The following is a 13649-nucleotide window of genomic DNA, read 5'->3' on the forward strand; positions in this document are numbered from 1 at the left end:
CTAATATTACTAATATTTGCAAGGTAGTACATCCTTACCTTGATAGCCTCATTGTGAAGCAAGCAATATTAATCTTAACCACTGGACCACCAGGAAAATTTCCAAAACAGTACTTATTTTACAGGCTCTGTCCCAGGATCTAGTCAACAATATTTCTGAAACTTTGATGGCAGAAAGAGGGGACTCAACTGACAGCACTTCTTTTCTAAGGCCCCGCCACGTAAGCTTGGTATTGTCTTTGGGACTAGGTCTCTCTCTGGGCAGAGGGGGACCACTGCAGGGAAGCCTAGTCCAGTAGTTAAGAGCACTGCTACTCAGCCAAATGACTTGGGTTAAATCCTGCTCTGTTACTTGCTGGCTGTGTGACATCAGGCAAATTACTCAGGCTTTCTGTGCCTCAGTGCTCTCATCTATCAAAGTGGATGTTACTTCATATGATTGTTATCATGAGCTAAGTATTTGGCACTCAGGCAGTGTTCTGCAGGTCTTCTAAAAACATACCGACAGGGACTCTCCTGGCGGTCTAGTGGTTAAGAGTCTGTGCTCCCACTGCAGGAGGCACAGGTTCAAGCCGTGGTGCAGGGTGGAGATCGGGGTGGGGGGCACTAAGATCCCACATGCCACATGGCAAAAAAAAAAAAAAAAACCCTACTTACCTACATTCATTTATAACTTAGTCACTCAGAACTAAAGGCAAATGCTAAGTTTCAAGTGTATATACTTGAATGGCTACTTTTTTTGTTTAATAATTACAGTGCTATCTACATTACGGGTGGTATAGTCAAGTGAATTGTTCCTACTTATTTCTTCTTAATTTTCCTCTTGTGAGGCTCTGAGAAAGAGGGGAAAGAGAAGGGGGCTGGAATGGCAATGTTAGGACTTAGAGAATTCCTGTCTGGAGAGATGAATGAGCCTGAGTGGGTCACAGTGACAAGACAAGCTTCGTGAGAAGGGAAGGGCTGATGTGTCCTAGAAGCCGTGCCTATGGATGTCCAGGTGCTGTGCAGTGTCCTTGTTTTATTCTTAAACTCTGGTCAGAAGCATCCAGCATGAATTAGCTGTGTGCTGGGACGTCAAAGAGGGTCCTGCCTACAGTGTGGTGGTGAGCAGTATGTGGCAATGTGCAAAGTGGCCCTAGCAAGGCTGGTGACAGCATGGAAACATGATTTTGAGGCAGCCAATGCAAAAAGACTTAAGTTCATAAAGCAGCCTAAAGGGAGTGGTGGGCAAGCAACAAATGGATTTTTGCAACATAAAGTAGTCTGGGAAATCTCAGAAATTCTTGGGAGATGCTCTGTCCTTCCAGCAAGCTGCAGGATGAATGCTGATATTAGTTATTTAGGAATAAAAGACTTACTCTAAAATTTGGTAAAAGACATACAGCACCTATCTTTAGCGCAGCCAACATGGTCCCTAGCACATTATGGATGTTCAAACGTTGATCATTTTTTTCCCCTTATTTTTTTTTTAACCTTCGTGAACTAAGGCACTCCCAAGGCACCCCAGCATTCAGACCAAGAGGTTGGCAGCTCCTCCAGCCCTGCTCCTTGGCTCAGAGCATCCTCCAGGGCTTTGCTCAGCAAGTCACTCTCGGCTGCCTGACCTGGCTGGTCCCTGACACCACCCAGCAACACCTGTTTCCTATATCTACAGCCAAGCAGACGTAGGAAAGCAGTGTCTTCTGTCAGATGCTGAGCAGAAACTTTCTCAATGAGCCATTGAGATCCCTGACAACCAGCGTGGAGGGGACTTCATCGGGAAGTGTGGAGGATGGGACTGTCTGGCTTTCCAGCCAGGTCTCTGGCAGGAGCTTGTCTGTCCAGCAGGGTCCACAGTCACCTAAGCACTTCCTGCAAAAGACGACAGTCTCTTTCTGCTTCTCCTTCAGACAAATGACTCTGAATAATTATTCTGATTCATTACTTTGGGCTTTCAGGCCCTGCTCTGTCTCCTTTTGACAAGGGTTGACAGCCTGGGAGCCTGTGGCCTATCTCTCCTGGTTCTTCTAAACACTGGCTCTCCCTGTCCTGTTACTGACACATGTCATAATCTGAACCACCTTTGATGAGGCCTGCAGGTAGGGATCAGATGCATCATTCACCTGGCACCAGGGAGCTTGTTGGGTCCCGATTCAAGACATGGTGGACTCCAGAACCTAGGTCAGTGTTCTCTGAAGTGTGATACCTCAGAAGTGTTCGCACTGGACACAGTTTTTGGTCGTGTGAGGTTGGAACAGTTTACTGTGATACGACGCTGTTTATCATTTAGAATATGAAAGTGAAAGTCACTCCATCGTGTCCAACTCTTTGTGAACCCATGGACTATACAGTTCTTGAAATTCTCCAGGCTAGAATACTGGAGTGGTAGTCCTTCCCTTCTCCAGTGATCGAACGCAGGTCTCCCACATTGCAGGAGGATTCTTTACCAGCTGAGCTACAAGGGAAGCCCAAGAATACTGGATTGGGTAGCCTAACCCTTCTCCAGAGGATCTTCCCAACCCAGGAATCGAACCAGGGTCTCCGGCACTGTAGGAGGATTCTTTACCAACTGAGCTATCAGAGAAGCCCCAATTTAGAATTTAAAGTACCCTTTAAAGTAGGATTTCTACTCCTCAAACATTTGAGAAAAAAGGTGATTCAATCTAAATAATATCAAAAATATACTAGTATGGGCAGAATGTGGGTATAGAAAAAGTCACAAAGGTTAAAATAAGAATGAATACATTTGGAAGGGGGGTGGGACGGAGATCCAAGAAGCAGGGGATATATGTATACATATAGCTGAGTCACTTCATTGTACAGCAGAAACACAATACTGCAAAGCAATTATATCCCGATTATTTTTTTAAAGTAATGATATGTTATACTATGCCTTGCAACATCTGCTGAAAAAGTTGGCAGAATCAACCAGTGACTGATTTGGTGTCTATTATTAATCCTAGATTATAGTACTCTCCTCCTCATAACAACAACAAATCTGTTGAAACAGTTCATCCATTATCTGACCTGTGGAATTATATACACAGTCTAAGATGAATCTTTTATTGGTGATTAGACTTCTAAATTATGCAACTTTCATCTTTTTCATAAGAAATAAAATGTTTTCAATTTTAAAAGAAATTAATACATTTTAGGCAAATTTGACACCAGGAGGAAGCTGTACTGTGTTCACAGAAGGGGAATGTGTTAATTTATTTATTCATTAAATAGCTTTTTGAGCACCCACTATGCTAGGCTTTTGCAGAGACGGTGAGAATTGGAGTGGCAATTGTACAAAGACACTGGGCCACATGAGCATCAGTGAGTTGTTTTGGGCTTGGGTGACTGGCATTTAGAACAGCAAGCTGCAGGCCCAGGAGCTTGGTAGATCTGAAAAAGGTCTGGCACCAGAGACCTAAAATCAGGTAATGCTAGAGGCTGGTCCATGAAGAACTTGGATATCTTCATTTATGTATAACAAGTATGGTTCCAAGAGTCCAAAATGAGTCACACATGGCCAGTTTGAGAGTTGGCCTTTGAGGGACTGAGTTACATGAAGGATGTTTCTACTGAATGAGGGAAGAAGGAATTTGGTGTATGGGTGTCTGTCCACTTTGCCCCTAATATGGTGTTGGACACAGCATTGACTCATTGACCATAGGACAGATTGGGTACTACGCAACCCTGGAGGGCATCGTTCCCATCTGAAGCACAGACCATTTGAATTGTGGCAGTTTCTGGGCAGATGATAGTAAGCTGTTTTCTTCCATCCAAATTAGCACATTATAACCAGTTTCCCATAGATGGAAGCAAAATGTTTTGGGGAAGGTGCACTGTAGGCAAATTCCCAAGTGATTCACAAGGAGCATCTTGTTCCTTTAAATCTTGATTTTGCCTACCATCAATATTCTTGGCTCACAGAAATAAACCCACATGCCTACAATCAATCTTAAACAAGAGAAGCAAAACTGCACAATGGAGAAGACAGTCCCTTCAGCAAGTGGCACCGGGAAAGCTGGACAGCCACACGTAAATCAGTGAAGTTAGAACACTCCCTCATAAACTCAAAATGGCTTAAAGACTTAAATATAAGACACTTATATTAAAATTTCTAGAAGAGAACATAGGCAAAATATTCTCTGACATAAATCATAGCAATGTTTTCTTAGGTCAGCCTCATAAGGCAACAGAAATAAAAGCAAAAATAAATAATTAGGACCTAATCAAACTTATAAGTTTTGCACTGCAAAAGAAGCCATAAACAAAACAAAACAAAACAAAATGTATGGACTAGGAAGACATATTTGCAAATGAGACAACCAACAAGGGCTTAATTTCCAAAATATACAAACAGCTCATTCAACTCAATAACAGAAAAACAAACAACCCAGTCAAAAAACAAGCAGAAGATGTAAATAGTCATTTCTCCAAAGAAGACATATAAATGGTAAATAACACATTAAAAGCTGCTCAACACTGCTAATTATTAGAGAAATGCAAATCAAATCTACAACAAAGTATCACCCCACACCATTCAGAATGGCCATCCTCAAGAAGTCTACAAATAATAAATGCTGGAGAGGGTGTGAGAAAAGAAAATCCCACTACACTGTTGGTGGGAATGTAATTCCCATTCTTTGGCATTGCCTTTCTTAGGGACTGGAATGAAAACTGACCTTTTATCCAGAGAAAATTCTACTTTGAAAAAGATACACATACCCCAGCGTTCATAGCAGCACTATTTACAATAGCCAAGGCATGAAAGCCACCTAAATGTCCATCAATAGATTAATGTATAAAGAAGACATGGTATGTGTATACATATATACATACACACACACACACACACACACACACAATGGCATATTACTCAGCCATAAAAATGAAATAATGCTATTTGCAGCAACATGGATAGAGCTAGAGTTATCATGCTACGTGAAGTCAGAGAAAGACAAATATCATTTGATATCACTTATGCATGGAGTCTAAACTATGATACAAATGAACTTATTTACAAAACAGAAACAGACACACAGATATAGAAAACTTTTGGTTACCAAAGGGGAAATGCATGGAGGAGGAATAAATGTGGAGTCTGGGAGTAGCAGATACAAATTACTAGATAAAAAATAGGTAAACAACAAGGCCCTACAGCACAGGGAACTGTGTCAATATCTTATAATAAACTATAAGGGAGAAAACCAGTTCAATTGCTCCTCATGGGAATGCCTCGTTAGCATTGATCATTTTGAGATTTTAGGGAGTAAGTAACAGCCTATCTTCTCCACCTGAGAGATGGTCAAAAAAGTCAGGCAGATGGATATCAAAATGTTACCTTTATGACAGACAAGACTGGAGTGAAATAAATCAGATTTTTTGTAAAGTGGTCTTGCTAATTTTAATACTGAGTAAGACATTCTCATTCATCCTGATACTGACCCAACTTCTCACACTCACAGAGCTCCCCATACAGGGGCAGGCAGGCTCTTTACAACAAGGCAGAGAGCAGGTGCGAAAAGACATGCAGGTAAGCGGATCCCATACGAGAGGAGATAGAAAGGTCTGGAAACTCTGTAATAGGTCGTTTTGCTTCCTATGGAGAAAAAGGCCAGGAAGAATACTCAAATGTCCCTCCTATCCAAAATGATCTATAGGTTCAATGCAATCTGTTTCAAAATTCCAATGGCATTCTTTTCACAAAAATAGAAAATACAATCCTAAAATGTGTATGAAATCACAACAGACCCTGAATAGCCAAAGGAATCTCCAGAGAAATAAGCAAAGTTGGAGTCTTTACATGTTCTGATTTCAAACTACATGACAAAGCTGTAATAATCAAAACAGTATGGTGTCAAAACAGACACAATGATCAATGGAACAGAATAGAGAGCTGAGAAATACACCCATGCATACATATGTGGTCAATTAATTTATGACAGATGCACTAAGAACACACAATGGGGAAAGATAGTCTCTTCAATAAACGGTATTGGGGAAACTGGAAAGTCACATACAAAAGAATGAAACTAGAACCTTGTCTTATACTACACACAAGAATCAACTCAAAATGGATTATAGAATGTAAAACTGGAAACTGTAAAACTTTTGGAAGAAACACAGGGATAAGCTTCTTGATACTGGTGCGGCAGTTTTGGATTTGACACTGAAAGCCAGGGGAACAAAAGCAACAATAAACAAGTGGGACTACATCAAGTTATACTCAGTTTCAATAACTAGTATTTTTAATACAAAGCAGAAGCAACATTCAGACTTCAAGACTACGGCCTGGCCTTCATTTGGCAGGTTGCCGCTTGTAGAAGAGTATCAAGGTGAGCAGAGGGGAGGGAGAGGGGGTGAGGGGGAGAAGGGGAGAGAGAGAGGTGGGTATAGGAAAAGACGGCACAGCCACTTTCCCTGGATGTTTATAGTTGACTTTGCTAGAGATGTAAACAACATAATATTTGTTACCAGAATTATATGTCAAATTAATTCTTTTGTTCTTTGTGTATGCATGCTCAGTCATCTCTGACTCTTTGCGACCCCATGGACTGTAACCCACCAGGCTCCTCTGTCCATGGGATTTTCCAGGCAAGAGTACTGGGGTGGGTTGCCATTTCCTTATCCAGGGAATCTTTCTGACCCAGGGATCTAAGTGCCTTCTGCATTGGCAGGTGGATTCTTTACCACTAAGCTCCCCTTTTGTTCTTCCCTCTCCCTTTTTTCACAAGTGCAAAACATTGAGTAGAAAAGCGATATACCTTATAATTTAATAAGTTCCTTAATGGTAGGAGGATATCCTATACTTTTGCTTTTGGTGTGTGTAGTGGGGAAGATGTGGTGGGGACTGGAAACCTAGGGCCCCATGGAAACCTTTCCTTTCAATTTTTCATGGTCTCTCTCTTGTTGGAGTAGGAGAGATAAAAAGGCAGATTGGAGCCCAGAAGTCTTGCTCTACCCAAGCAAGGCAGAATTTCTATACCCTAAATAGCAAGGGATTACATGCAGCTGTCTTCCTAAGAGAACGAGCTTGCAGGATTCAGCTGAAGGGTTTCCAGGAGATGAAGGGAGAGGAAGGAGGGCAGCCAGTGTGGGCTGTTAAAATGTACAAGATGCAAAAATTGATTCCTTTCTGCAGCTGTATCCTCTGTTAAACAGCATCTGACTCAGAGGAGTCTATGCACAGCCTCAGTGCCACGCTCAAGCAATTGAAAACTTTCTAAGATTATCCTTCAAAACCTAAGAGAAATTGAAGAGGAAAAAAAGAACAGGGTCACGGACAGTCTGGGTGGGTAGGGGTGTCAAGAAAGTGAAAAACTTATGCCACACTCCCTTCAAATGAAAGGGAGGAAGGCAGGACCTAAATTTTCTTCCCCTTTTCAGAATAGCAAGCTCTTTTATCTATTTGCTCTCTTTTTCTATGCTTACTCTCCACTTCCCCTCCGTTCTTTCTTTAGTCTTTTTACTTGGTGTGGGGCTTTTTTCCCCTTGATTTTTCCACATTTTAAACAACTATTAAAACAAGACATAAAGCTGACAAAACAGGCAAATATCATTTTATAACCTATCCTCGGAGCTCGTAACAATATTTAGCATAATATCGCTCCCCAGAGAAAGCCATTTTGAGAAAATGGCTTGAGCTGGCAGCAAACTCAATAAATTCCATGCTCCCTGAGCTGTGTGTGACCTCACAAGTCCAGAGATGGCCTTTCTTTGTCCTCTTCCATTGAGAGAGATTAGCAGTTTTCCCCCCAGTCCACAGTAGTGGAATTCAAGATGGAATCAAATTCACCATCAGTTGGATGAGGCAAGCGTTATCAGTCCTTATAGAATAGTACAACAAACACCAAGGTTATAGTGGCCTTTTATCAGAAAGTAATCTCAAAGTTTCTTTTTCCTCCTCAGGACTAAGGCTTTTTGAGGGGGAGGATCCTTTATGAAAGATTCTATTGGGAATAAATTATCCCTGGGGAGAGTGGGGGGAAATCTGAGTTTAACCACTGCTCCGAGCTTCAGACAAGTTACCTGCTTCATGGGCAGGCTGGACAGTAAGTCTGGCAGACATGACGTCTGAGTTGTGACAGCTTGAGAGACAGCCTTCAGAATCAACAGCAGAGGGCCCATTGTAGCACTATTGACAATAGCCAACACATGGAAGCCAGCTAAATGTCATTGACAGAGGAATGGATAAAGACGATGGACGGATATACAATGGAATACTACTCAGCCATAAAAAGGAGGAAACAATGCCTTTGCAGGACATAGGTGGGCCTAGAGATTATCATATTAAGTGAAGTAAGAGAGACAAATAAACGGTATCACTTATATCCACTTACATGTGGAATCTTGAAAAATGATACAAATGAACCCTTTTATAAAACAGAAATAGACTCACAGACTTCAAAAACAAACTCATGGTTATCAAAGGAGAAAGGTGTGGGAAAGAATGAAATAGGAATTAACATACACACTGCTGTTGCTGCTAAGTCACTTCAGTTGTGTCCGACTCTGTGCGACCCCATAGACACTGCTGCTAAGTCGCTTCAGTCGTGTTCGACTCTGTGCAACCCCATAGACGGCAGCCCACCAGGCCCCGCCGTCCCTGGGATTCTCTAGGCAAGAACACTGGAGTGGGTTGCCATTTCCTCCTCCAATGCATGAAAGTGAAAGGTGAAAGTGAAGTCGCTCAGTCGTGTCCGACTCTTAGCGACCCCATGGACTGCAGCCTACCAGGCTCCTCCGTCCATGGGATTTTCCAGGCAAGAGTTCTGGAGTGGGGTGCCATTGCCTTCTCCCCCATAGACACTACTATATAGAAATAGTCAACAAGGCCTGGTGCATAGCACAGGAAACTCTACTCAACATTCTGTAATAGCCCGTATGGGGGGAAAAAAACCTGGAAAAGCATGGAGAGAGAGATATATATATATATGTATAACTGAATCACTTTGCTGTACACCTGAAACTAAAACATTGTAAATCAACTATATCTAATATAAAATAAAAATTAAACCAAAAGTAAAAAACAAAACCAAAAAAAAAAAAAAAAAAGAACCAGCAGAGGGCCATTTCTGACAATGGTTTAATGTCTTCCTGACTTCAGAAGGGATCCTGAGGATGTTATCCAATAGGGATTAGGGAAACTGCACTGGATTTGGAATCAGGAAGACATGAAAGGTCTGGGGTTCCTTTCCAGATAAATGCCCTACTGGCTCATACTTTTGTTCACTTGTGTCTACAAAGCTGCTGGGTCTCTACTCTGTGCAAGCACTATGCTAACTATTAGAAGGAGACAGCATAGAGTGGAAGAGAGTTGCTCAATTTTTAGCATGAGCCTTCCCAGGTGGTGCACTGGTAAAGAATCTGCCTACCAAGGCAGGAGATGTAAGAGACACACACGGATTCAAACCCTGGGTCTGGAAGATCCCCTGAAGTAGGAAATGGCAACCCATTCCAGTATTCTTGCCTGGGAAATCCCATAGACAGAGAAGCCTGGCAGGCTACAGTCCATGAGGTCCCAAAGAGTCTGACAGGACTGAGCACGCACTCACAGCATGAGTTCAATTCTCCTGGGGAGGTTGTTAATAATGCTGATTGTTGTTGTTAATAATGCTGATTGTTGTCGTTAAGTACTAGAGAGATTTTAATTCAGAAAACCTGGGGCGAGGGCCCATGTCTACATGTTAGGAGAGCCTCAGGTGATTCTTGTGAAGAGAAAACGTTACGAGACAGCCATCGTTATGAGAGACACTGGCTTTCGGTAATGAAAACTGTAGGCGTTGGATCTTACGGATAACTTTACATCTTTATATTATTCCTTTAATCAGAATCAGAATAACTTAAAACTATGCAAAAGCAGGGCTAAGAGGGAAACTTAGAGTTGTAAATGTTTACATTAAAAAAAGGACTAGGGGAATAGTCAAGATGGCGGCAGGATGGCCCTGAGCACACCTCCTCTCTCGAGCACACCAAAATCATAACTGCCTCGGGACAACCATCTATGAGAAAGACTGGAACCTACCAGAAAAGGCCTTCTACAACTAAAGACAAAGAAGGAAACACAAGGAGATGAAAAGGAGGGGTGGACTCGAGATACAATCAAATCCCATCCTCCCTGGTTGGGAGACCCATAAACAGGAGAAAAGTATCACAGAGGTTCTCCTGCAGACATGAGAGCTCCGAGCCCCATGTCAGGCTCCCCAGTCGAGGGCAGAGGGGTGGGGGAAGACGAGCCCCACAGAACTAGGGGAAATAAGAGTCTTCACTCAGAAGGGGCATACTAAATCTTGCTCGCACTGAGTCCAAGCACAAAAGCAGTAATTTGATAGAAGCCTGGGCCAGACCTACCTGCTGGTCTTGGAGCCTCTCCTGGAGAAGCGAGGGGTGGCTGCAGGTCACCATGGGGATGGAGACACATATTGGGGAGCGTTCAGCCACAGGGCCCTGCAACGGCTGATATCTTGCCTCGCTAACCCTAAGACCTGGCTTCTGCCAACACGCACAAGCCAACTAGCTGGGATGGGACACAGGCCTTCCCATCAGCCCACAGGCTGCCTAACCACTAAAGAGTCACAGCTGCCTTTGGACATGCCTCCAGGAAAGGCCAGCCCACCTGAGGGCAGAGACCCAGCTCCACCCGCCCCTGCACCTGCACTGCCCGCTCCCTCTAAGAAGCTTTAATTAACTTCTGAACCCCCAAGGAGCAGACACTATAAGCAGAAAGCCGTAATCCTGCATTACAGGCCGGACACTACTCTGGAACCAGCTGATCCCTGGCCCTGCCACTAGGAGGGCAATGCAAACTTCTGGACACTCCAGACTGTCGGGAGTGCTCAGTCGTGTCCCACTCTTTGTGACCCCATGAACTGAAGCCCACCTGACTCCTTGCGACCCCATGGACTGCAGCCTGCCTGGCTCCTCTGTCCATGGAATTTTCCAGGCAAGAATACTGGACTGGGGTGCCATGCCTTCCTCCAGGGGATCTTCCCAGTCCAGAGATGGAACCTGAGTCCACTATGTCTCCTGCACTGTAGGCGAGCTCTTTCCTGCTGAGCCACTGGGGCTTCCCCAGACCTCATACCAGACTGTATGAGTAGGTGTCCCTGTCCAGTCCTCCACCCAGACCCACTGCACTTCCCCCACCCCCTGAAATGACCTGAGCAGAGCTTTGGGACTCCGGGCCCTGCAGCCAGACTCCAGGAACCAGCTCTGCCTGCCAGTAGTCCTACACTAACCATGGGACCTGACCTTACCTGCGAGTGGATGGGCAGCAGCCTCAGAGACTTTGGGACCCTGACTCCACTTACCAGGCAGCCAGGACGAGCCCCAGGGCCCCTTAGGATTCCACACCAGCCTCCTCACGACCAGGCCCTGTAAAACAGCAGCCAGAAGCAGCTTCTGCACAAGTCAGAGCCTGGCAACCAGAACAGGGGCCAGCCAAGAAAAGAACTACCTCAATTTAACAACCTTGCTTAGAGAATTCCCTGGTGGTCCAAGGGTTAGGACTCTGTACTTTCACTGCTGAAGGCATGGGTTCAATCCCTGGTCAGGGAACTAAGATCCCACAAGCCCTCCAGTGCAGCCAAAAAGAGAAAAACCCAAGCCCTAACTTTATACTTCAAGGAACTAGAAAACAAAGAACAAACAAACTAAACCCAAATCTAGCAGGAAAAAGGAAATAAAAAAGATCAGAGCAGAGATCAGTGAAATAGAGAACAGAAAAAAAAATTTTTTAATCAAACTAAGAATTGGTCTTTTGAAAAGATTAACAAAACTGACAAATCCTTAGCTAAACTAAGAAAAAAAAAGAGAAAAGATTCAAATAATAAAACCAGAAATGAGTGAGCTTTATGACCCATGCCACAGAAATAAAAAGGATTATAACAGAATACTATGAAGATGTGTATGCCAACAAATTGGATAGCCTAGATAAAAATGGATACATTTCTGAAAACACACAGCATACCAAGACTAAGTACTGAAGACATGAAAATATGAACAGACCAGTATCAGGTAGGGAGACTGAATCAGTAATCACCCCCTTCCCCCACTTCTGCAATACGATCAGTGTCTTTATAAAAGGAGATTAGCACGCAGACAGAGGGACAACCAGGTGAAGACATGGGGAGAAAGTGGCCACCCACAAGCCAAGGAGAGAGGCCTCAGAAGAAACCATGCTGGTAGCACCTTGATCTGGGACTTCAGCCTCCAGGAACGTGAGAAAAAAAATGAATCTTTGTTTTTTAAGCCAGAGTCTGTGGTACTTTGTACTTCGTTTGTTACCCCAGCAAACTGAAACAATGCCATGAGCATCAGCTTCCTCCATATTTGGGGGAGCAGCAGCAGTGCCAGGTATAGAAGGAGGCACAGAATCTGGGGGGAGCCTATGAGCCAGTGAGAATCAGAAGCACCCCTTCCCATGCGTCTTGCCTGCAACCTGGGAGACCCAGCCAGGGGACAGAGCGCACGGACCCTTTCTCAGTGGCAACAGTGGGTGACACGTGGGTGGTGTGAGGCTGGAGGCCAGGGGCTCTGGACCCACGCCTGTGAATGACACCGGGCTGGGAACAGAGCCACAGAGGGTGGTCAGCAGGCAGGCAGAGCACGGGGAAGGCGAAGACCAAGTTCAACAAAGACCAAAACCTCCCCGCTGAGTTTCCAAGAGTGCAGTTCAGGCCAGGCATCTTCCTGGAGTGGCATCAGTTACCTGGGACAAAAAAACCCACCACTGAACCAGTGCAAGGAGGTGTGTAGACTGGGTTCTCCCACGGACTTGTAATTTTTCAGGGAATGGGACAATGGGAGAATAAATTCCTTTTCACCACTGGATGTCACCCTTGTGCTAGCAGGCTTCCTTCTTCACCAAGTTCAGTAGAGGGACAGAGATGATCCTGTCACTGCTTCCCTGTGGAGGTTTAACAGTAGAGGCAGTCAGGGATCCCTTCATCAAGGACCAAGGCTGAGAAGGATTTAAAAGGAAAGTGGCACACTATTATATACAAAATAGGTTAAAAAAAAAAAAACAAGGACCTTCTGTCTAGCCCAGGGAACTATATTCAACATATTGTAATAGCCTATAATAGAAAACAATCTGAAGAAAAAATATATATAACTGAATCACTTTGATGGACACTTGAAAGTAACACAACATTGTAAATCAACTATATGGGTGCGTGCATGCTAAGTCGCTTCAGTCGTGTCCGACTCTTTGTGACCCATGGACTGTAGCCCGCCAGGCTCCTCTGTCCATGGGATTCTCCAGGCAAGAATACTGGAGTGGATTGCCCTGGCCTCCTCCAGAGGATCTTCCCGACTCAGGGAAGAACCTGCATCTCTTCCATCTCCTGTACTGGCAGGTGAGTTCTTTACCACTAGCGCCAACTGGGAAGCCCTAAATCAACTACACTTCAACTTAAAAAGGAAATTGATGGACTAATGGGAAAGGAGCACTTCCTCTGGATTACTTTACAATAGTGTCTCTTCACTTTGTCTGCATACCAGAAACTTCTGGAAAGCTTTAAACAATTTTATGCATGAATCCCACCCTCAAGATCTTCTGTGTGGATTGACTGCGTGTGTAGCAGGGACATTTATAGTTTCTTCATGCTTGCCCATTCATTCATTTTCAATTATTTATTCACTCATTTCACAAATGTGCTTTCAGTACTTGCCATT

The 13649-nt window shown here is 43.9% G+C and overlaps 1 long non-coding RNA gene across 5 annotated transcripts in view; it reads right to left on the reverse strand.

The window, feature by feature from the left end:
- LOC129647677 (uncharacterized) overlaps positions 1 to 13649 on the reverse strand; it is a 54156-nt gene that overhangs the window by 35842 nt on the left and 4665 nt on the right. For 4 of the 5 annotated variants that reach the window (XR_008712430.1, XR_008712436.1, XR_008712427.1 and 1 more), the window contains exon 3: positions 10323 to 12879. This is a non-coding gene — a long non-coding RNA (uncharacterized LOC129647677). The remainder of the gene's footprint in view (positions 1 to 10322; positions 12880 to 13649) is intronic. The other variant, XR_008712440.1, reaches the window with a different exon arrangement.

This window comes from Bubalus kerabau, chromosome 1 (genome assembly GCF_029407905.1).
Source record: "Bubalus kerabau isolate K-KA32 ecotype Philippines breed swamp buffalo chromosome 1, PCC_UOA_SB_1v2, whole genome shotgun sequence".
NCBI classification, from domain to species: Eukaryota; Metazoa; Chordata; class Mammalia; order Artiodactyla; family Bovidae; genus Bubalus; species Bubalus kerabau.